Source organism: Terrapene carolina, unplaced genomic scaffold (genome assembly GCF_002925995.2).
Source record: "Terrapene carolina triunguis isolate 2854851 unplaced genomic scaffold, T_m_triunguis-2.0 Scaffold22, whole genome shotgun sequence".
NCBI lineage: Eukaryota > Metazoa > Chordata > Testudines > Emydidae > Terrapene > Terrapene triunguis.
The window spans coordinates 14506389-14531062 of record NW_020664373.1 but is presented as its reverse complement, the minus strand read 5'-3'; the positions used below and the strand labels follow the sequence as shown (position 1 = coordinate 14531062).

Sequence of the window (24674 nt, the reverse complement as noted above, 5' to 3'; positions counted from 1 at the left end):
TCCGTCCCAGAGGCGACTCGTGGTGGGGACGGGCATGCAGAGTTAAGTGCCTCCCTAGATTTCTGCCAGATTTTATATTTTTATTTCTTTTTTCTCAGGGAGTGGGTTCAGAATTATGCCCGTCACCCACTATCAACAGTTACTTGTTGCCTCTGTTCTCTCCCTCCTGGCCTTCTCCCTCACACCTGCTGTAACACACAAGCAGCGCTTAGGAAAGGCTCATTGTGGGCTAGAGGCTGCACAGTTTAAATATTTAACTGAACAATAAGCTCTCAAAAGTGGTGATAATTAACATGGTACTTGTAATAGTTTCAAAGAAACAAAGATAATGAAGGAAATTAAGCACAGCCTATATGGACTAGATGGCTCTACCATGGACAGTTCAGTGTCCGTTCAAACTAGCAGCATGAGGGCGATGCCTTGCTTGGTTGCTTATCCAGCTCTGAGACGATGTTGTCCATTACGCACAGGCTGGTTCTCCAGGTTCCTGAGCCTATAAAGACCTCTCTCTTGTACAGGCATGAGGCAGAGAGGATGGTGTGAAGTCCAAGGCAAGAGTGTTAAACTTTCAAAAGACGATGCAGGACGTGTGGATCTGACAGATTTTGAGAGCTCGTACTCGCTCTCTTTCCACATGCACCTTCCTCCTTCCCTTCTATTGCTTGGTACATTCATCTTGCTTCAAGTTAGATCATAAACTCTTCAGGGCAGAGACTTGGTCACTTTCTAAGGGTATGTCTACACTACGGGATTAATCCGAATTTACAGAATTCGAATTTTGGAAACAGATTGTATAAAGTCGAATGTATGCGGCCACACTAAGCACATTAATTCGGCGGTGTGCGTCTATGTACCGGGGCTAGCGTTGATTTCCGGAGCATTGCACTGTGGGTAGTTATCCCATAGCTATCCCATAGTTCCCGCAGTCTCCCCCGCCCATTGGAATTCTGGGTTGAGATCCCAGTGCCTGATGGGGCAAAAAACATTGTCGCAGGTTGTTCTGGGTACAGCCTCACCCCTCCCACCATGAAAGCAACAGCAGACAACCATTTCGCGCCTTTTTTCCTGGGTGAACACAGCAGACGCCATACCACGGCAAGCATGGAGCCCGCTCAGCTCAAGACAGCAGTCATGAACATTGTAAACACCTCGCGCATTATCGTGCAGTTTATGCTGAACCAGGACCAGAAAAATGAGGCAAGGAGGAGGCGGCGACGGCAGCACAGCGACAAGTGTGATGAGGACATGGACATGGACATGGACACAGACTTCTCTCAAACCGCGGGTCCCGGCGCTTTGGAGATCATGTTGTTGATGGGGCAGGTTCTATCCGTGGAACACCGATTCTGGGCCCGGGAAACAAGCACAGACTGGTGGGACCGCATAGTGTTGCAGGTGTGGGACGATTCCCAGTGGCTGCGAAACTTTCGCATGCGTAAGGGCACTTTCATGGAACTTTGTGACTTGCTTTCCCCTGCCCTGAAGCACCAGAATACCAGGATGAGAGCAGCCCTCACACTTGAGAAGCGAGTGGTGATAGCCCTGTGGAAGCTTGCAACACCAGACAGCTACCGGTCAGTCGGGAATCAATTTGGAGTGGGCAAATCTACTGTGGGGGCTGCTGTCATGCAAGTAGCCAAAGCAATCATTGAGCTGCTGCTACAAAAGGTAGTGACTCTGGGAAATGTGCAGGCCATTGTGGATGGCTTTGCTGCAATGGGATTCTCTAACTGTGGTGGGGCGATAGATGGAACCCATATACCTATCTTGGCACCGGAGCACCAGGGTACCCAGTATGTAAACCACAAGGGTTACTTTTCAATGGTGCTGCAAGCACTGGCGGATCACAGGGGACGTTTCACCAACATCAACGTGGGCTGGCCAGGAAGGGTTCATGATGCTCGCGTCTTCAGGAACACTACTCTGTTTAAACGGCTGCAGCAAGGGACTTACTTCCCGGACCAGAAAATAACCGTTGGGGATGTTGAAATGCCTATAGTTATCCTTGGGGACCCAGCCTACCCCTTAATGCCATGGCTCATGAAGCCATACACAGGCAGCCTGGACAGGAGTCAGGAGCTGTTCAGCTACAGGCTGAGCAAGTGCAGAATGGTGGTGGAATGTGCATTTGGCCGTTTAAAAGGTCGCTGGCGCACTTTACTGACTTGCTCAGACCTCAGCCAAACCAATATCCCCATTGTTATTGCTGCTTGCTGTGTGCTCCACAATCTCTGTGAGAGTAAGGGGGAGACCTTTATGGTGGGGTGGGAGGCTGAGGCAAATCGCCTGGCTGCTGATTACGCGCAGCCAGACACCAGGCGATTAGAAGAGCACACCAGGAAGCGCGGCGCATCAGAGAAGCTTTGGAAACCAGTTTCATGACTGGCCAGGCTACCGTGTGAAAGTTCTGTTTGTTTCTCCTTGATGAAAACCCGCCCCCTTTATTGACTCATTCTCTGTAGGCAACCCACCCTCACCCTTCGATCACAGCTTGCTTTCAAAGGAAATAAAGTCACTATAATTTAAAAATAATGTATTCTTTATTAATTGATTATAAAAAGAGGGAGAGAACTGAGAAGGTAGCCCGGGTGGGGTTTGGGAGGAGGATCGGAGGGAAGGAAAAGGCCACTAAAAAAAGGTTAAAATAATGATAGCCTTTTGCTTGGGCTGTCCACTGGGGTGGAATGGGAGGGTGCACGGAGCCTCCCCCCCGCGTTCTTACATGTCTGGGTGAGGAGGCTATGGAACATGGTGAGGGGGGAGGGTGGTTATACAGGGGCTGCAGCGGCAGTCTGTGATCCTGCTGCCATTCCTGAAGCTCCACCAGACGCCGGAGCATGTCTGTTTGCTCACGCAGCAGCCCCAGCGTTGCATCCTGCCTCCTCTGATCTTCCTGCCGCCACCTCTCATCTTGAGCATCTCTCCTCTCCTCACGTTGGTCCCTTCTGTCCTCACGTTGGTCCCTCATGTCCTCACATTGGTCCCTCCTGTCCTCACGTTCACTGGCATCTTTCCTATACTTTGAAACTGTGTCCTTCCACTCATTCAGATGAGCTCTTTCATTGCGGGTGGATTCCATGATTTCCGCTAACATCTCGTCTCGCGTCCTCTTTTTCCGATGCCTTATCTGAGATAGCCTTCGGGACGGAGGAGGGAGGCTTGAAAAATTTGCAGCTGCTGGAGGGAGGGAAAAAAGGAGAGAATTGTGTGTGATGATCCTAGGTTAAAGAATTCAAAATGCATTCTTCATGCTCCATCATCAAATTATAGTGACACTGTCAACTTGTTTTTTGTGAGAAGAAGCTATAAGTATGGATTCAAGGAAAGATCCTGAATCTCTGGATTGTTTGGACTCTTACAGGGAAGCAGACACAAAGCAGAGATCCCCAGAGACAATCTGGGTACCCTGAAAAGACTTTTGGGAACCTGGCAGTTTATTACATCACTGCCGCTGTTTAGAATTACAAACTGTGACTCACTTGTGCATATATTTTACCTGCTTTAACCTCTCAATAACTCTCATTTCCTTTTTCTTAGCTAATAAACCTTTAGTTAGTTTACTATAGAACTGGCTGCCAGCATTGTCTCTGGTGTGAGATCTGGAGTACCAATTGATCTGGGGTAAGTGACTGGTCTCTTGGGACTGGGAGCACCCTGATGTAGTGTGATTTTTGGTTTAAGTGACCTTTTATCACAAAGTTCAGTTTGTCTGGGTAACAAGATAGGCTGGAGAGTCTGAGGGAACTGTATGTGACTCCATGGTAAGACTGGTAAAGTGATCCAGGAGTTCACATTTGTCACTGGCTTGGTGAAATCTTATTATAGAACTCACCACCAGTTTGCAGTGTCTGCCCTGTTTCTGACAGTCTGTCCTGAGGTAGGCACTCACAGTCGTGAGTCACTCCAGACAGCACGACACATGGCATAGATGCTTTTTGCTGAGAGTTCTTGGATGCATTAATGGGATTTCTGGGCATGAATTTGCCTGTTTTCATTAACAAGTCAGAACAGACCACCAAGTTTTGACTACTGCAATCTTAAAATGTCAAATTTATTTACACCTCTGAAAGATCTGAAACTCAAGCAGGGCTAGAGTCCTTTGCTGTAGCTTAAAAATAAATATACACCTGCCAAGCTATATCGCTAAGATATATGACTGTGCAACTTCTAAAATGAAATTATCTAAACACCAAACACAATTCCCATTGTAAACTGAATTTCAACATAGAGTGATGGTTGAGGTAAAGCTATATGGCTGTTTTGCTTTTGCTCTTAAAACATCCAGGAAAATGTTAATTCCACTGTCTGAATTGTGAAGCTGAATTCAGGCACTGAAATAGATTTAAACTGTAGGAGTCATTTGCACCTGGAGGAGGCACTAAAGCGCCATTCACTAGAAAGTTCATAGGCTTCCTATCCAAAACATTTATGATCACCAAAGCTTGAGAGAGCAAAACAGGGGAACCTCATTTAGATGCCAGTCTGGTTTGAGTTTATTTCTTTAAATGTCAAGGAACTTTTTTGTTGTATTTACCAACAAAGGCCTCTGGGCATTTCTTATCATCTCAGTCTCCTTCTAGGAACAGGATTTGTACAAATTAAACTGCTAGTTTCTGCATTTAAGCATTAAAGCAGAAGAAAGTACTTACTCCATGCTGTTCTCAGTTTGCCCTTGTGGGTTTCCCTGACTACCCGAGAAATGTTTCTGTTCCATCCTCTCCCCTTTGCATTAGTAATGTAAACACAGAATATGTTCCACCACTTCTCCAACAGAGTGAAGTGATACAGTGCAAATGTCACTTCTTTCAATAATCACTTGCTGTTTCTTTTCTAGTGTTTATGCCTAGAGTGCTTTTGGTATATCTTTAAGTAGCAAAAGATTATTTTTTCTTAGTACTAACTTGTAAGTGAATTTCTATTCCAGACAATACACTTTGTATAATTATTCTGTTTGGAAAAATTAATTCCAAAGATTAATGTTGAATCTAGTTGATATACATTGTTGCTTTTCTGATAAGATGGGCAATAATTGCTACAGAAAAGTATAACTGTAGCTTGAACAGCTGCATACATACTGCACTATGACTAATAACTCTTTATGGTAACCTTGGAGCTGATGGAGAATAGATTTTTAAAGATATTTAGGCACCTGATGCTATAGATAGGCACCTAGTGGTATTTTCAAAAGCACATAGGCACCTAATTCCTATTGGTTTCAGTGGAAGCTAGGCACCTAAGCATTTTGAAAATCCCAATAGGCACCTATGGGTACATCAACAGTGCACTGGAAATCCAGATCTGTGGGACCCGGGCTTGTGGAATCAGTGGTCCCAGCCCACGCTTGAGCATCCACACTGCACTGTAAACCCAGGCTTACAATTGCTGCACCCAGGTCTCTCAGCCATTCAGGGATTTCCTTACACACACACCCTGAACTTCCCTAACGTTCCTCACCCCAATGGTCAACTAGTTCCAATGTTGCAGTTTTAGTCATTTTTCAATCCCCCCCTATACATTTGAACACCCCCCTCTAATTTCAATTCTTAGGCAAAATACTGAGCCTAACACGCTCATACTGTACTCCGCAGATCTTCTGACTTGGATTCTGGCTTGAGCTGCATCCACACTGCAAAATGACAGGGCTTGGACCCGATTCTCAGTAGGACTTGAGCTCTTACTCACCCCTCTAGCAGGGTCCTAGGACCCAGGTCTTGAGTGCTTGCAGACTCCAGTCAGACTGATTTGTGTGTAGAGTGAAGAGGGACGTGGGCTCAATCCTAAATCAAAACTCAGGCTTAGTGTATAGTATAGACATTCCCAGTCTTCACATGCTTAAATCCCTTTAAAAATCTGGCACTTTTGCATTAAAAAAACCAGCATTAATTGCTAGGCATCAATGACTGAGCGGCTGGCATTCTGACACTGCTACTTATTATTCCCGACATATTTGCTTCACTCTTACCATGGCCCCTGGTTTGTCTGTTTTGTTCATCTGCTGTCTCTTGTGATATACCAGTATTGTAAACCCGCTGGGGGCTGGACTGTCTTTTTGTTACATGTATAAGCAAAGCCTATCACAATGGGGCTTGATTTGAGTTGGGTTCCTTTGGGCACTACCACAAGCTCACACGGTGGCAGGAAAAAAACCTGGAAAAACGTGAAGCCCAAGGACTAAAACACCAAGAGGCAAATAAAAAGAATTCCAAATTTATTTAAAAATGTACAGTTTCGGGGGTGGGAGCAGAGTAATAATTTTTAAATGTGTGGGGTTGGACATACTGATATAAATAGCAAAGGGCAGCATCAGCTAGATGAGTATCTGGCCTCACAGCTCTCACGAAGTCACATTGTCAGGGTGCTGGTGGTGAGGCAGCACCAATTTGGAAACAGCACTTTTATAGAAATGGGCGTGGTCTCCAGATGACTCCCTGAGATCTATGGGCTTGTGGGATAGGAACCCACTGCTCACAGTGTGGAGGGGAACTGTAGTAGGATGGTCTGCCCCTTCAAGGGCTGGGGGCCAGCCAGCCCTAGTCAGTTATTAAACCCAGGAGGAAAAGGGTCAGGTGATCCCTATGAAGGTTTGAGAGAGCTCAGTTGGAAGGAGCTGTAGGAGGGAGATGGGCTCCAGCAGTAGGTCATCAAGCAGGGGGATTGAAGGGAAAGGCATGTCTACACTGCAGTCAAATGTGTGATTGCAGCTCATGTTGGCATACCCTACCTAGTTTTACTCTAACTAGCACAGATAAAAATAGCAGTGAAGATGCGGTGGCAAGGGCTTCAGCGCAGGATGTACAAGCCCGGCCGAGACCCTGGGTATATACTCGCATTGCTAGCCCACGCTGAAAGCTCTACCACTGCATCTTCACTGTTATTTTCAGTCGTGCTAGCTAGACTAACGTGAGCAGGCATATGCCTACCGAACCTGCAATCACACTACTGATTGCAGCATAGACAACCTGAGAGAGGCAACAGGAAAAGGCTCTGGGAGCTGTTTTGTTTTGATGTTAATGTAACATAAGAAGAGCCATACTGGGTCAGCCCAATGGTCCATCTAGCCCAGGATCTGACAGTGGCCAGTGCCAGATACTTCAGAGAGAATAAACAGAACAGCATTTGGTATTCCTGTTGTGCCGTCAAGTGCACAACAGCATTGCTGGGTTTACAGTGCAGTGTGGATGCTCAAGCATGGGCTTGGAACAGACCATGTTTGTTTTCAACCTGCTGACTATTAATTTCATCAGGTGACCTTAGGTCTTGTGAAGGGCTGTTGTGCCTAAGTTTTAGGGGGATAGGTGGGTTGTGATTCATTTTTTTAACTGATTTTCATAAAGAAACAGACAATGAAAAGTACCAAGAGGGTGAATGACTTACAGCGCATATATCTTTCCAAAGATCACATGCTTCATGGGACCTCCAATAGAATTATGCAATTAAGCAATTTTACAACTTGTCAAAGCTGCAGTATCAGACAATAACAAAACCAGACAATACTACATTGACATAATATGTTAAGTGGGGTAACAGTAACAAGAGAGGAGAAGACATGCATGAGGAGGGAAGGAGGTGAGCGGGAGCTGGGGAGAGACAAAGCAGAGGGCTGGGTGGAATGGAGATTAGCATTCTTTATGCCATCTCACCAGTTTTGTCCAAATGTGTCTAGAAACAGGGTTCAAATTTCTTCGCATTCATATGATTGATCGCTACGGTGCTACGCCATTCTTTCTTTGGCTGCTGACGCAGGTCAGTGCCAAATATCACTGTTTTATTCTGAGCATAAGCAACTGTGCCCTGAAGGAAGGATCTGAAAAGATTGTGGACATGGCACTAGTCATTCCTGGGCTGGGGCAGACAGGCCAGCAGCCTTACAGGTACAGTAACGCCTCACTTAAAGTCATCCCGGTTAATGTTGTTACGTTGCTGATTCCTGTTTCATTGGAGAGCCACATGCCAGAACCAAATGAAATGTGACCATGGTTGAAATCTAAAATAAGCCTCATGTTTCAGATTTTCCTTGGCTTATTAACATGGCTTACTTTAAAAATAAAAGTTTTATTCATAGTTTACTAAATCCAATTATTAGTTTTATGGCAGAGACAGTCTGATCTTGTGGTTGAGAGCTCTGTCCTGCAAAGACTTACTCACCCGAATAATTTGATATATGTGAGTAATTCCATTGATTTCAGTGAAACTATTTGCATGCATAAAGTTACTCATGTGCCAAGTCTTTGCAGAATCAGTCCTTCCAGCAAGACTCAAAGGGAATTTGGGTTTGATTTGGAAAATGGTGAAAATTTCAAAAAAAATGGAAAAAAAACACCACATTTTTGTCAAAATTTCAGCAGAAAATGTTTACTTTTGGCCAATGAAAGAAGACCACACAGTCTAAAATGGTCAGTTTTTGGCTGAAACCCCAGACATTTTGGAGTTTTCATTTTTCTGACAAAAATATCATTTTTTTTAAGGGCAGCAGACTCTTGCCAGGAAAATGTTTAGTTTTGTCAAAATTCCAATTTTATGTTGAGATGAAAATTTTTTGATCAAACCTAGTACTATTCCTGGCTTTGCCTGAATCCTGGGCGTGACATTTATCTTCTCCATGTCTCACTTTCCTTATCTGTAACATAGGGGTAAATATATTACCTACCTCAAAGTAATGTTAAAAGAGTATTTCACTAGTATATTTAAAGTACTTTGATATCTTCTGATGGAAGACCCTATAGAGGTGCAAAGTATTATTTGCATTAACTCTTAACTAATCCTTTTATTTTCTGACTAGACCTTCACCCCTGATTCTTTAAAAAAAATAAATGTGATAATTTGTGTTTCCTGTTGTGCTGGAAATGCCATTAATCATTAGGCGGCATCAAGACCATGACTGAATGAGGTTGGCATAGAGCTCTTAGTCCCTCAAGATTGTTAAAATGTTTCTCTTTTTTCCTCACCCTGTTGTTCTGTAATCATAACAGCTAAAGGCGATGACATTTACAGGGTTATAATTTTTTTTATATACAATCAACACACTGGTGTTTATTTGTTCCTGAGTACAGGATCACTGGCTGTTTTTAGCACATTATACCTGACCAAGCCATAGCTTGTTCTTCTATGCAAATCTTGGTCCTGTATGCAAAACAAGCCCAAAGCCTGAAGTCCTTACTCAGTCAATGGGACTTGTGTGAGAGTAGGGAATAAGGTTTCCAAAAGTATCTAGTGATTTTGGGTGCCTCAGTTACTGGGTGCCCAACTTGAGACACTTTTAAAGGGGCCTGATTTTCAGAGAACAGATGCTCAGCACTTTCTGAAAATTGAATGTCTCAGAAGGGACACACAAACATTGGGGAACTAGTCGCTTTTGAAAAATCCTACTCAAGGACTTTAGGTTTGACCCTACGATAATGACGCTGAGTGTAACACAGTTCACATATTGTACCTTCAGTGACCATGCCTCTTCTTGATCCTCATCCTGGTAGGTGCCTATGCTCTGACAGCACCTTCCCTTTAGATGTTTTCCATCATGCCTTCAGCTGGTGGGCAACCAAGCTTTTGCTGGGATGATCCCTGTGGCATGGAACTTGGACATTCACCTTCAACCCATCACTCCCGACGTATAAAAATATATTGAAAATACTTCTTTTTCAGAGGTATTTCCTAGTTTAGACCCCAGTCTTGCTACTGGCTGTGGGTGGGTGGAGCCCACATGGAAGCAATGAGTCACAGAGACAGTGTCTTAATCACCGTCAGCCCCCGTAGAAGATTCTCCTTCACCCTTTTAAAAAATGATGCCGCTTTCTTTGGCTTTTTAGCATTTGATTTTTACAGTTGTCTGTTTTGTACTGTACTAATGATCAGTTATAGTTTTAATTGTGTCCAACCTGGGACACTGTGTGTGTGTCTTTGCTTTTTAAAAATAAAAAACATGGCATTGAATTTCTTTTATTTTAATTCTGGGTGCTGACAATATCACTCTGTTCCAATGGTGCCCCAAAGCCCAGCTGCTAGCTCCTTTCCAATGGATGATTTTCACTAAAGGTCTGATCCTAAAATTTAATAATCACTTCTGATTCTTACTGAAGTTAATGGGAGTTGATAATGCTCCGCACATCTCAGGAGGCAGTTAGTGCTTCACCCTACCTATGCCTTTACTTCCTTACTGCTGCTGCAAAATGATTCCTGAGTTTCTATTGCCTAGATAGGATTTATCTCGGATCGTCTGAGAGGCTAACTGTAATGAAATGCTAAATTGTATTATACGGTTCAGCCACGAGGTGGCACTGCATGCAACATACCTTATTTAAGCGAACCTTAGCCACACCTGGCAGAGTGTTAAAGGATCTTATAGTGAACACAGACATCTGGGGTATATTCCTCTTAGGAGGCAGCTTTGTGGTCAGTCCATATCTGATGCAGAAGCCTGACCTGCTAGTAGCAGCATTGCAACCTACCTTGTACAAGTTGTCTATGACACTAATTATGGGTAATGAAGAGCTACAGCTATTCTGTCCTTGGAAATTTCTTAATCAACTACAATGTCTTGTGAATTCTTTACTACTTTGAAGCACTTAAATTTTCATGTAACTTTATTAATAGACTATTTGTGTCCACTAGTATGATTGGAAAGATCACCTGTTAGATCCTGTTAGAGGGGCTCTGTTCTAAGCATTCAGAACAGGCTGAAGAGATTAATAAGACTGGGACTTTTCAGTTTGGAAAAGAGATGACTAAGGGGAGATATGATTCAGGTCTATAAAATCATGACTGGTGTAGAGAAAGTAGATAAGGAAGTGTTGTTTACTACTTCTCATAAACACAAGAACCAGGGATCACCAAATGAAATTAATAGGCAGCAGATTTAAAACAAATAAAAGGAAGTATTTCTTCACACAACACACAGTCAACCTGTGGAACTCCTTGCCAGAGGATGTTGTGAAGAACAAGACCATAACAGGGTTCAAAAAAGAACTAGATAAATTCATGGAGGACAGGTCCATCAATGGCTATTCGCCAGGATGGGCAGGAATTGTGCCCCAGCCTCTCTTTGCCAGAAGCTGGGAATGAGCAACAGGGGATGGATCACTTGACAGGGGATGAATCACCTGTTCTATTCATTCCCTCTGGGGCACCTGGCACTGGCCACTGTCGGAAGACAGGATATTGGGCTAGATGGACCTTTGGTCTGACCCAGTAGGGCCATTCTTATGGAGTGCCCATCCTACTGCCTCCCAAAGCAAAGGCAAGATAGGATGGCTGAGAATAATGTAAAAGTGCCTCACTGAACTGAGAGAGGGTTTTTCCCCCCCTTGTGGTGCTTGTTATACATGCATATCTGTATCAGCCTGAAGAGTGAAGCAATAAGGAGAGAAAGATATATGCTTCCTAGCAGTATAGCTATACTCTCTGGGTTAACTTGTGCAACAGTATTCTCCTCAGTAGATGCAACTAGTGGATCTTGGCAGGCTCCACTCCATTTTGACGGTGTGATGATGACAACTTTCATTGTGTATTTGGAAGATATTGCTTTCCTTTCTTCTTGTTCGACATCACAAATTTCCCTAGAAACCCTCCAAAGGAAATTAAATGGGATTCTACAAGGCCTGTTTACACAGATGACATTTTGTTGATGGGAATTCAGAGGGAAAACATAATGAAAAACTGAAATAAGTTGTGAAAGCAATTGAGGGTGCTGTACAAGAATTAAATAGAGAGAAGCATTCTACAGCAAACTGAACTACAGGTCTTAGGGCATGTAATTGGTGAAGAGGGAGTTGAGGGCAGCTCCAGGAAAAGTCAGAGCTATAGTTAAAGTGCTGCTATCTAAAAATATCCCAGAACTGATGTATTTCCTCTATATGATTACTAGTCTGGAGAAAATTATACCTAGTCTGTCCTCAAAAGTCCAAGTTCTTTATGAACTGCTTAAACAGACTCTCTGTGGATGTGAAATAAAGCACAGAATGTACTTTTGAGGCTATAAATAATCTGTTGCTCCCACCCCCAGTACTGGCATATTTTGATGTTTCTAAGTCTGCAGCTATTTCAACAGATGCCAAAAGCTGAGGTCCTGGAGAGTGCTACTTCATTTACAAGGAGATACCTGGAAGTTTGTAGCCTATAATTCCAGACAGTTTTCAGACTCAAGCCCAGCTATGCCCAAACAGAGAAAGAATGTTTGGTGGACGTATGGGCTTGCAAGAAGTTAACAAGACATTTGCATGGTCTTGATAGCTTTAGGCTTGGGACGTACTACAAACCCCAGAAACTCAGGATGGGAGATGATCAAAAAATGGAGCCCTTTTTCATTACTATTTTTGTGAAAATAGTCTTTTTTTATTGGAAAATTTTGAAATTTGAAACTTTTCAACTGGCTCTGCTGTTACTGAAGCACATGTGTGTGTAGTTTGGAATGGGTTGCCAGTGTCACCACAAAAACCAGAACGGATTCAAATGGCCACTAGCAAGAGTACAACTATAAATCGTATCCAAATTTATAGAACATGTTTACCTCAGGAATCCTATGTTCGGCCTATGACTTACATGTAATGAGAAGAATTCTCCATAGCTTGTCTGATTATCTGTGGCATTCATATTATAGTTGGACAGTCCTTTCAGGACAATGTACTGAAAAGTATAAATGAGGAAAACAGCAAGGCCTCAAAAAATGTTGCAATGTTGTCAACCTTAAAGGTTAAAAAAAGTCCCCTGGTCCTTAAAATTCTTGCTCAAAAGATACAGAGTGGAGATATGCCAAATCTAAGAGGACTCAGTTTTTCTTCTTTAATCATCAGAATCCAGTTTATCCGAACTTAAACTAGGAGATCTAATACTGATAAAAATGAATGAGGTAAAATATGGGTAGCAACAGCAGCTGTTGTCATTGACTATAGCTATACCCCAATAGCCTCCATAATTAAGAGTGATCGAGGTATTGAACACAGAAGAACCAGATGACATGTTCTGCTCGTTCCAAACCCAGTTGAGAAGAGTTCTAAGCCTTCAGTGCCCTTGGGATGCGATAAACAAACTGATGAAATTCTCCTGAAGAGCAGAAAGTGAACACAGCTGGAAGAAGAGTGAAGCTGATGGCTCATCTGGACAATCTGTTGTTGAATATTGATTCTTGATAAAGATTGTTTTTACAGCAAAGCATTTGCTGTGAAAGAGAGACTCTGAGGGCATAGGGACGGTTTCTTCAAAACTATAATTCTTTACCATTGTCACATGACTGATTTGATGACAGCCAATCACGTGTGCTGATTTATCTGAGTAAGAAGTACATTTAATTGTTTAAGATCCTTGGAGAAGTAATTGACTTCTACTTAATTATTATCAGGGCTTACATAAAACCTGGCCATTTCAATTCTGAAAGTAAAAAGATTTTTAATCTGAAAAAAGAATTGCTGTTGTGTTATTTCAACTGATTTAAAAACCGAATTAAGATAAATACACCCACCCACCCAGAATAAAATTCTCACCTCTAATGTGTTCATTTATTTCCTTGTTCATGCTGATTAATGTCCACATAAATTGCTTGCACAAATCAATTGGTGTGCCCCTGCAGTCTCCAAATATAAAGGAGGGTAGCCTAGCAACCACTCAGAGACTAATAATACTGCATTTTGACCAAAAGTCCTCCAAACAGATGCAAACACATACCCTTATCTGTTCTTTTTTCATTACCTCTTAAACTCTCATGCTGACCATAGGTCAACACAATGCCACAGTTGACAATTGCCTTGAAATTTACCCTTCACATATTGGTCTGAAACAGCCCTCAGCGGCCACCATGCTAAATTGTCACTCGTCTGTAGGAGCAATTGTTAATTCAGCATTGGGGCAAACAGCAGCCCAGCAAGAAATGTGGCAGCAGAAATGACGACAGTGGTATCCCAGCAAGAAATAACAGGAGCAGTGCATCAGGTGGAATGGTTTTATGTCACACTTTGCCCAGCAGTCTGAAGGTCTGTTTCTGTTCACTAGATATTCTGCTCCACAAACTCTATCGGCGCTTCCTTGTGCACTTCCCACTAAGCTACAATACTGCAAAAAAGTCAAAATTTACCTTCATTCCCACTGTTATCATCACTACACGGAGATGCAATTTAACTTGAACAATAACAGGAAGGAAAGCAAGGATAGAGATGTTAAAGCTGTTTAATAATAAAGATGGTCAAAATGTTATTGTCAACAAACATGGTTTCAAGAAATATTTTTTTGTGTGGAAAAATGTCATTTTTGTCTACAGTTTGTTTTTCGATGAAATTTCAAAATTAATTTTTTTGACTTTTTTTTTTTAAACCTTGTGGAGAAAAATGTCACTGCTCTTATTTACTTTTAGCAGTCATCCCCACCACCTACCTTTTTTTCCCCACTGGGTGAAGTGAAAAAATAGTTTTAAAAAAATCTTTTCAAATTTTACATTTTTTGTCAATTAACTTTAGTTAATGGAAAGTAAGAGGGCCAGTCTCCCTTTGCTAACTCAACCCTCACCCAACATAAGCATGGATATTAGAGAACTTCTCCCTCTAATCCTGTTCTCAGTGCTAATATATATGACTGGAACACATTTGACTTCCTACTGTCTCTTCCACCTTTGCTGACTACTAGTCCAGATATCCCACATATAATATAAATATTAAATCGGATGCAAAGGAGAAGGTGATCTCAACAGATGGTGCCAGCTGAAAGGAAGTAAGGGCAGCATGATAAGGCAACTAATTAAACCAACTAATTAAGACAGAGCCATTAAAACTTCAAGTCTCTTGCCTGCTAAATGGCAAAACTAGGGTACGGTAATGGATTATCCAAATTTTCCTTTCACTGCACCAATTCCCTAAAGTAAGCTGCCAACTAAGGATATGGCCCTGAATTTATTTTTTGCATGTTTTCCTTCTTTAGTTCTGTGTGTTTGGAATATCATACCAATTCTGCTTCAGACTTATGAAAGTTCATGAACTCTGTCCCCTTCTTACTTTACTGAATTTAATATCTTTCATTCCCAGGATGCTTATTTGTTTTGAATGCCCAGCTATCATTTAAAAGCTCTGAGGATAAAAGTCTTTTCCATGGCTTCTGACATCTCTAAAGGAAACCTTTCCCATTGTAATTTGCTCCTTTCTCCCTCTTTTAAAATTCTCACCCTTGTCCCTGCCCATTTACTGATGTTTTCCAATAACTGCAATGGAGGGATAGCTCAGTGGTTTGAGCATTGGCCTGCTAAACCCAGGGTTGTGAGTTCAATTCTTGAGGGGGCTATCTAGGGCAAAATCAGTACTTGGTCCTGCTAGTGAAGGCAGGGGGCTGGACTCAATGACCTTTCAAGGTCTCTTCCAGTTCTAGGAGATAAGATATCTCTATTACTTCATTTATTTCTCTTTAATAGTTTGCTGAATTTGCATGTTGTCAGCATATAGCACATGGGAAATATGCTGGATGTTTTCTGTTGATTATAGTGTATAAGGGGTTTGTGATATGGGCACCTGGTCAAACTATAATGCTAAAGGGAAGGGTTAATCTTTATTCCAAATGGTATAAAGAGATGCAGTACTTTTTCTTCTCCTTTATCTCTGCATGTGTAACTGTGGCAGTGGTGAGTAACAGGTCTATAAATGGGTCCTGGTGAGAAGTAAACATCATGTGGTCTCCAGTTTGGAAGCTTGTTGAGTGGGAGGCATTTACTGCATCTTTGGGCTCGCAGAACAATTGCTTGTTTTCTATTAGGTACATATTTGGTGCTAATAATATGCACCTGTTTTTTTGCAAAGATAATGTCATATGTAAAAGTTGCATCATTAAAGTGTCAGAGTCAAGCACTCAAAGGCTAGGAGGGGCATGGATAGAGATTGATCATGCAACTTTAATTCAACCCCCTAACACATATGCATTAGGATACAGTCTTTAACTATATCAGTGGGTCACACATACATACCTCTATATTATAGTGTCCCTCCCATCTAACCATTAGAAAGGACCACTACATGTTTTTAGCATTAAACTTGGCTATTTCATCCCACAACATCCTGAAATGCAACACAGAAGATTTCAGCCCAAACACAGATTTATTTCCTTTTTAAAAAATTCCTTCTCTCACATATTTTAGTCACTTATAGTTTAGTAAAATAGCAGAATATATTGACAGTTTGGAATCATTGCTGCAGCATTTAAGAATGTAATTTTTAATCCACTGCCAGTTAGTCAATAGTCTGGTATTTTTTTTGGGTGGGGGGGGAGAGATAGAGGAGAGATTTGTGTTTGGGGAAAAAAAATCTGAGTATTTGCAGGTCAGTAATGTTATTCCAGTGTATTTTGTAAGTTTGCATCAATGTTCGGTCTTACCCAGATTAGATCACTTCCTATTTTCAAACGCCCGTCATTGAATTTGTTACAAGATTAGCAAACGACAGTTCTCACTCTTGTTCCCATTGAAATCAATGGCAAAAGCCTTATTGACATCACGGGGAGCAGGACTGGGCTACCAAGAATCTTGTGAATTTTAGAATGAAAAAGTAGAGGGTCTTGGGGGTAGGAAGGGACATGAAGTCCATGATTCAGGAAAGCATTTAAGCACATGCTTAAGACCATCCCTAATCAGGACAATGCTTAAGCATGCACTTAACTTTACGCATGTGTTTAAATCCCATTGATTTATTTAAAATGATCAGAGTAGCGTGATGAAAGGTGGGAGATGATTTGAGTGGCACAAGAGATACCGGTAGAAAGGCTACAGCAGCTGAAAAATAACCAGAGGAGCGTAAGTATGAAAATTATTAATGTATCATCTAGTATCCTAGTTTTGAGTTCAAACACTCCCATTGATTTCCGTAGGAGTTTGTATTCTAAAAATAGACTGCATTTGCAACCTGAGAGACAGCAAATTGGAGCAGCACAGAGAGAGTTCAGAGCAGATTGGAACCTGCAGGGAGCTAAAAGAGGGGTCGGTAAGCAAGGAAACTCATTTGGCAATTAGTAGCAATTCTAGAGAGCTGGGAGAGCATTGGAGAGTAAGGTAATTGTAACAAATATGGCAATTTCATGCAATATCTTTGGGAGATCTTACTATATTAAATTTATGTGGGCCAGGGATTGTTTGTAATTCCAGGGGGGAAGGTGACCACAGCCCTCTAGGAACTAAGAACAGTGCTGGGTGATTAGACAAATTCACTCAGGTTGTAATGTCTCCAGAGAGCTACCACCAACTGGAGAGACTTATATACACTGGTTCAAACTGGATTCTCCAGAGACCAACAGAGAAAGACAGGACTTTTGGATAAACAGCCTGAGTTTAAATTGACTCCGGGCCTTCTTTCTGATCCAGCAAACTGAAGGACCTATTGTCCAAGGCAGCGGTAGGTTGGAAGGGCTGACACAGGCCAGAGGCTTTGTGGGAGCTGGGGTGAGCTCTGATAAGCTTATTAGCATTTGTGTAGGTTCTCTGTAATGCTCTCACCTTAAGAATAAACGTACTTGCTTAGAAAGAGCTGTGTGGTAACTTATAACTATGGGCAATTAACCTGTTCCAGAGAGAAAGCAAAGCTCAGGCAGTCTGGCTTGCTAGGAACTCACAGTGTAGGCAGGGTACTGTGCAACTTGCAAAAACCCTGGTCAGGAGGGAGAGATGCATGTCACTACCCAGGAGAGATGATGGCTGAGGAGCTGTGAGCCTAGAGTGGGAGCCCTTGCTGGACCACAGAGGGGGAATACAGGTGCAGTTGCCCTGAACTATGACAGTAATATTATTAGTGTTTGTTAATTTATGAAGCATTGCTCATAACCATTACAGCAATTCGCTGAATTAAAACAAATTAAAAGATGAAGAGCTTGATTCCGTACTCCACCTACACAGGGGCAATCCTCGACTGGGAGGCTCTGGCTGAGTTAGGCTCACTTTGTATTTCATAAGTGGTGCAAAGTGAACTTGGTGGACTGGGGAATACAGCTCAAAGAATTTAAAATGTTCAGTTAAAAAAAAAAAGAAGAAGAAAAACTCCCACAATACATATAGATTGCTGGCATGATGCAGTAGGGGAACCAGTGTGGTCTAGTGAATGGAGCACTGGATTGGGAGTCAGGAGTCCTGACTCTGCCACTGACTGGTTTTGTAGTATTGGACCAGTCACTTCACCTATTTGTGCCTCTGTTTCCCCTCCCAAATTTTTATTTGTCTTGTCTATTTAGACTAATAAGCACTTCAGGGCAGAGACTCTCTCTCACTGTCTGCTTATAAAGTATCTAAACACAATAAGGCCCCAGTCTCAACTGGGGCCATAAAGCAGTACAAAAAATAATATGAATAAATTTAAAGTTTTTAACTTTGGCTGGTATATGCTATAGATTTCAATGGGAGTCCAGAGTCAAAGGGCTGGATTTATAAGCAAGGGACAGTTATAGTAAGGGGAAGGTCCTAGGAGTGGATGGAGGAACTGAGCAAGTGACTGAGGTGACCCAAGCAGTTAAACCACTTGGATATCAGTAGCATATTAATACTGTATATAGCAGCATGTAGTTTTACTTTACAAACTCCCATCAATATCAACAGAGCTCAGCTTACACACACACAGAATAGTAGATATTTGGAGGAATATAAAATGATATACATACCTGATGATTGTGTCTAAATTAGCTGCTACTACTCAAGAAAAAGACCTTGGAGTCATTGAGCAGATGTTTTCAGAGAACTATCCACAATGTGCAGCGGCAATCAAAAAGGCTAACAGAATGTTAGGAACCAATAGGAAATAGATAGACAAGAAGGCAGAAAATATCTTCATGCCACTATATAAATCCATGGTATGCCCACACTTTGAGAACTACGTGCAGTTCTGGTCACCCCATCTCAAAAAAGATTATTAGAATTGGAAAAAGTACAGAGAAGGGCAACAGAAATGATTAGGGGTATGGAACAGCTTCCACATGAGGAGAGATTAAAAAAACTGGAACTGTTCATCTTAGAAAAGATGACTGGAGGGGGGGGGGGGAAGATGATGAAGATCTATAAAATCATAAATGGTATGGAGAAAGTGAATAGGGAAGTATTATTTACCCCTTCACATTCCATAAGCAGCAGGGGTCACCCAGTGAAATTAATAGGCAGCAGGTTTAAAACAAAAGGGAGTACTTCCTCACACAATGTGCAGTCAACCTGTGGAACTCATTGCCAGGGGATGTTGTGAAGGCCAAAAAGCATAAATGAGATCAAAGAAGAATGAGAAGATCATGGAGGATAGATCCATCAATGGCTATTAGCCAAGATGGTCAGGGACACAACCCCATGCTCTGGATGTCCCTAAACCTCTGATTGCCAGAAGCTGGGACTGGACAACAGAGCAAGGATCACTCAATAAATTGCCCTATTCTGTTCATTCCCTCTGAAGCATCTGGCACTGCCTGGCCACTGTCGGAAAACAGACCAATTGTCTGATCCAAGATGGCCATTCTTATGTAAGAGAGTAGAACTGAGGAAATAAGTGAGGCTCAAACTGGTGTAAGTGGGAGTTAAGGGAAGATTAGAATTGGGAGATGGAAAACAGGGGAGCTTTCTGACTTGCATTGACATCATAATGGCTCCTTTGTAGTTGTGCTGTCAATGGAGATACTCCTTTCTGGAAATACAATATTACTGACTAAGATGTTTATTGTGCTATAGTGATGTTAAAAATCTGACTCAAGCCCATTAAACAGAGGAACTCTAGTTAAAGCAGCTGCTCATTATTTATATAAAACAATATCTTACACTGGCATCTTTCAGCTTGAAGGATCACAAAATAATTTACAAATTAAGGGCCAAATTATGCTATTAAGTGTACACAGCCTGTCTTGCACCGATGTCAGTAAGAGCCCTGCATGCATATCTGAGGGTAGGGTTTGAGCGAATGTCACCAGAAGTACAGTATTTCCATTCACCTATGGCTGAAAAGCAACCACACCTCTTCGCATTCAGCAACAGTCACACAGCAGGGAACTGAAAGTGCAGGGAGACTATATGTGGGCAGAATGTAATTACCCAGGTTGGAAGGCATGTGTGTTTGTGTGCTGGGAATCCATCAAGCAGACTTTTAAAACTTTGAAGTTATTTTTGTCATTTTACGAATATAGCAACTTGCAGGTGCAAGGGATTTGAGTAGTCAGAGCTCTCAAACCAACAGTGTCTTTCTGGGGCTATGTAATACTTGAGCGGCCAAATTCTGGGCACAGTCCGGTGTAAATCTGGTGTAATTCTACCAACTTCAGTTGAGTTCCTTCACATTAACACTGGTGAAAGTGAGACCAGAATTTGAAAAGATGTCCAATGAAAGCCATTTGTCTGTGAGATGACTTGAAGGAAATTCAGGCTGAAATTAAGTGACAGGCAGCTGATAAACGTACAAAGCCAAACTGAGATGTGATCAGGCTGCTTTGATTACTATAAGGGATAAACAGTGTTTGAAACATTCTGTGAACATTTTTTTACCTCATTCTTTTAGACAAAGAATTCATTTTCTTAATTAATTTGACTTCTTTTCCAAAAAGTATGTAACATGTCCAACCCATCAGGATTAGTCATGCGGGATTATTTGGTATAGCACTTCTAGGTCCTCTCTTATTTGTCTCTGCTGTAAACTGATCAGTCCCAGTCTCTCTTCCATTTTTGTTCCGATTGATAAGGCCCCCACATCTTAGGAAGAGCAACAAAATCAGTATTTATGTAAAATATTGTGAGCTATAAACCGTGGTAATTTTTCTTGGTGCTATGACTGTTTAATTTTCTGAGAAGTTTAGTAAAAGTTTATTGAGTGCAATAGAGTTTACACCAAATACAGGTATCCTGAAAATACTTAAAATTTTACCGATTAAACAAATATCCCAAGAGAGCAAATTTCCTGCATTTCAAATCTGGTATTTCCTCATTATTGACCTGATCTGTATGATTGAAATCAATGGTAACACTTCCCTTAACTTCAAAGAGAACAGGATTAGACCCTATGCAAGGTTAGACATTAACTAACTATTTAGGCAAAAAAACCTGGGTGCCAGCAGCAGCCACAAAATCGAACTGTTAGGATGTACAAAAATAGGGCAGAAAATATTGTATCATATGCTCTCACCTACAATAATGTATTCAGCGCTGTCATTCAAAAGAGATACAGCAGAAATAGAAGGAGTGTAGAGAGAAGTGGCAAAAATAGAGGCGAAGAGAAACTTCCATATGAAGAGAGACTTGAAAAGGCTGGGACTGTCTAGAGAGGCAATGAATAAGAGGGATATGATAATTGTGTACAAACTAATGAGTTGTATAGAGAAGGAAAATTAGGTGCTCCCATTTACTCTCTCATAGTTAAACAGCCAGGGGACATTCAGTGAAATTGAAAGGCAATACATTTTCAATGGATGAAAGGAAATACTGTGGTGTTTTTTATATTTATGCAATGCATATTTATTATTTATCCTGTGGACCTCATTGCCACAGGATGCCATAGTGGCCAAGACCTTAGACAGATTCATTAAAGAATAAGACAATTAGAAGAATCATGAGGACATCCACAGTTTCATTAAACAGATGTGAACTGTGGGTAGAGGAAGGTACCACATCAAGATGATGGTATTTTACACCCACTTTGTATTCCACTCTGCACAGGTGTAAATGTCTACACAGTGTGCAAGGCAAATTGCAGATGCTAAGAATATATTTTCATTAAGAACTTACATGAACTTTCATGTTTTCTCAAAAAATATCCATGAATTCAATGTTAAATGATACATTTCTTGTCTGTTTTTTTATCTTGCAGATCTGAAAAGAGAAACAGAATGAAATATAATGAGTGCAGATTATTGAAATATTTTATATATTTGTACGAAGATTATGAACTTCCTAAATACAAGATACTCCTTAAAAATGTCCTCTTTGTACATTTATATCCCTTTCTTGTTGTCTATTTTGCATAATGTAAAAAGTACTGGTGACATAACCTAGCACAAAACAGAAAGTGGTGAACCTGTACATATTCAGGAATAAGTTTAGTTTATGAGCAGAGAATAATGTAACTCATGGTTTGAGTAAATCAAATAAACCATTTTTCCGGGGGAAAGATCTTCTTACTAGTTGATTTTTTTCTCTTGCTGTTGAAAATAGAGGACATTGACATAACAGTTTCATGGATAAAGTGTTTTAATGAAAGCGCAGATTGCAGGATTAGTAAAAGTTCATCTATCCTATGCTTTACTTTTACATATTAATGATTGGTTAATGGATGGGTTTGAAATTCTGTAAAATAAAGAGTTAAAGTAAGGTGAAAATCTTTACGTATGCTCTTTGAAGATGAGTTCATCCTAAATTCCTCCTTTGCTGTAGAGCCACAATATTTTCTTTTGCCTAAAAATGTAAAATGCACTGTTGTTCAGATATTTATGCATTGCTTTTACATTGTACAAAACTTAGTGACAGAAATGTGAGGTAAAAAGATCCTTAAATAGAACCTGGTTCAGGAAAGCACGTCTGTTCAGGAAAGCTCTTACGCACATGCTTAAAATTAAGCACACACTTAAGTGCTTTCCTGGAATTGTGGGTCTTAAAACCCAATCCTGCAACCCTTACTGAAGCAAATAGTCCCACCAATTTTGATGCGACTAATCACCTGAACAAAGAATAAAGAATCAGGCCCTTAGAAGGTAATATAAAATACTGTCTCCTATACATTTTTCCACTGTATTAATATTGCACAGAAATTGAGTATAATCAAACAGATCTTTAAATATTATGATTAAATGTGAAACCCACATGCTTGTTTTATATGGAATGTACATAATGAAGATTGTTTAAGGCATATTCTATTTTTGGAAATGAAATTTTATTGTTGGAGCAATTCAATACATTGTATTTCCTTGGTCTCGTTTATGTCATTTACTCACTGTGGAGGGACTGTTCTGGTAATGGTATTCATGAGTTTTCTACCAGTGACTGTACCTGTTCTACATGCAATGAAATCTGCCTGGACTGCTTGTAATTTATTCTATTCAAATAAGGATAATTATTCTGGTTAGAAAACAGGTTTCCAACGGAATGTTACTAACAGTGACATATGTTTAATGCAGGCAGCAGTTTCTCATTTGCTACATGACAGGATACCAAAGTCAGCCATTAGTATCCTTACATTTTAAGTCATTACAGATTATATTTGCATGACTCTATACAGGAAATTATACAGGATTCTCAGTCACTTCAACTCAGGAAAAAAGTACATGCTTGTATTTTTGCTTTAAATAAGCAATATCAGTGTAGTTTACTAGCTTGCTTTATCCTATACATGTGTAGCTAATTCCCCTTTATGCACTCCGCAGCCCTAAAGCAAGAGTGTCTAAGGTGAAATTAAAGGAAGTGTCAAGATCCAGAATGCAGCAGGCGCATCTTTCATTTACACATTGAAAAGATTAGCATGACTATTTGATCAAGAAAGAACAATTTCCCATATACTGCAGTATCACTCACTGCAATGCAAAACATTCTCTGGAAAACGTCATCCTTTGGATTTTTACACAATCTCCAACTGCTTGCAAAATTCACAAGTGGAGATGTTTACTTTGTTCTATTTCTCAGGAATCTTAAGGCACTGAATTTAAACAGACCACAAACATTCATAGCTGAATAAGATACAGATATGCATATTTCCCCACTATTTTATGAACTTTTCCTCTCTATAGTTATTTAACAAATTCAGCTAATTAAATATACGTTGGTAAAGTCCCAGGTTATCTCAGCAATGCTCATGTTCTATTACTTAATATCTAACTTTCCAGAAAGAAGAGACTACAACTAGATGGAAATGGGCCTTTGAAAGAAGGGAAGGGTGGATTGAAAGTAAATGAACAGAATGCACATATCCTGGAATCAGAGATATGGTATTAATTTTCTATTTTGATCTACACCATTGTCTATCACTGCTGTAGTGATATGCATTCTTTTACTGGAGCCGGTAAGAATTACTTGTAAGTGTTTTTAGATGCACAGCAAATTTAGGTCATGCCAGAATTAAGGTTGCCTGTGCAATCTTAATTCAGTCCGCCTGTGTACATGCATGATGGTACAGGTTTTAATTACACAATCACATACTATTTTTTTCCAGAGGACTCTGGCCTCAATTAAGTGATCAATATCTATCCTGTGCACTAAATAATTAAATATTTTATTTTCTTCTTGTTGCGCTGAAGACAGAATTATAATTTCCTCATGGGCTTTTCTCTGGAGCGCCTCACTATAGTATCCGACTATAGTATCACCAACAAAAATAAATGTATTTTCACAACACCCATGTGAGCTAAGTGGCTATTAGCCCCATTTAACAGATGGGAACTGAGGCACAGAGAAGTTAAAGTCAAAAGTATCCACCAATTGTTCGTGCCCAATTTGAAATGCTGAAGACCTGATTCTTTACTTTTTATTACAGTATGTTCAAACCATAGCTCCCAGTTGCAGCTGTGAGAGCTCAGCACTTCTGCAAGTCAGACCCAGAGTCTCAAGCCAGGCATCCAGAAAAGGAGCATCACATCAGAACTCTGTGGCAGAGGCAGGGATCGAATCCAGTTCTCCAGGGTAGTATTCAACTTCCTTAACCAGGAGCCCATCCTTTTTCTTCCTGCAATTCCCTGCCTCATTCATTGCACACCTTCCAACTTCTGCAACAAATGAAGCAGGGATCCTTCAGAGAACAGCC

General features: G+C 40.9%; 1 protein-coding gene across 2 annotated transcripts in view; it reads left to right on the top strand.

The window, feature by feature from the left end:
* Positions 1–22058, top strand: part of LOC113406101 (small muscular protein-like) — a 55670-nt gene extending 33612 nt beyond the window's left edge. For both annotated transcript variants that reach the window (XM_026648792.2, XM_026648807.2), the window contains exon 5: positions 21756–22058. The gene's annotated coding sequence lies outside the window, so the exon portion shown is untranslated. The remainder of the gene's footprint in view (positions 1–21755) is intronic.
* The last annotated feature ends 2616 nt before the right edge of the window (positions 22059–24674 follow it).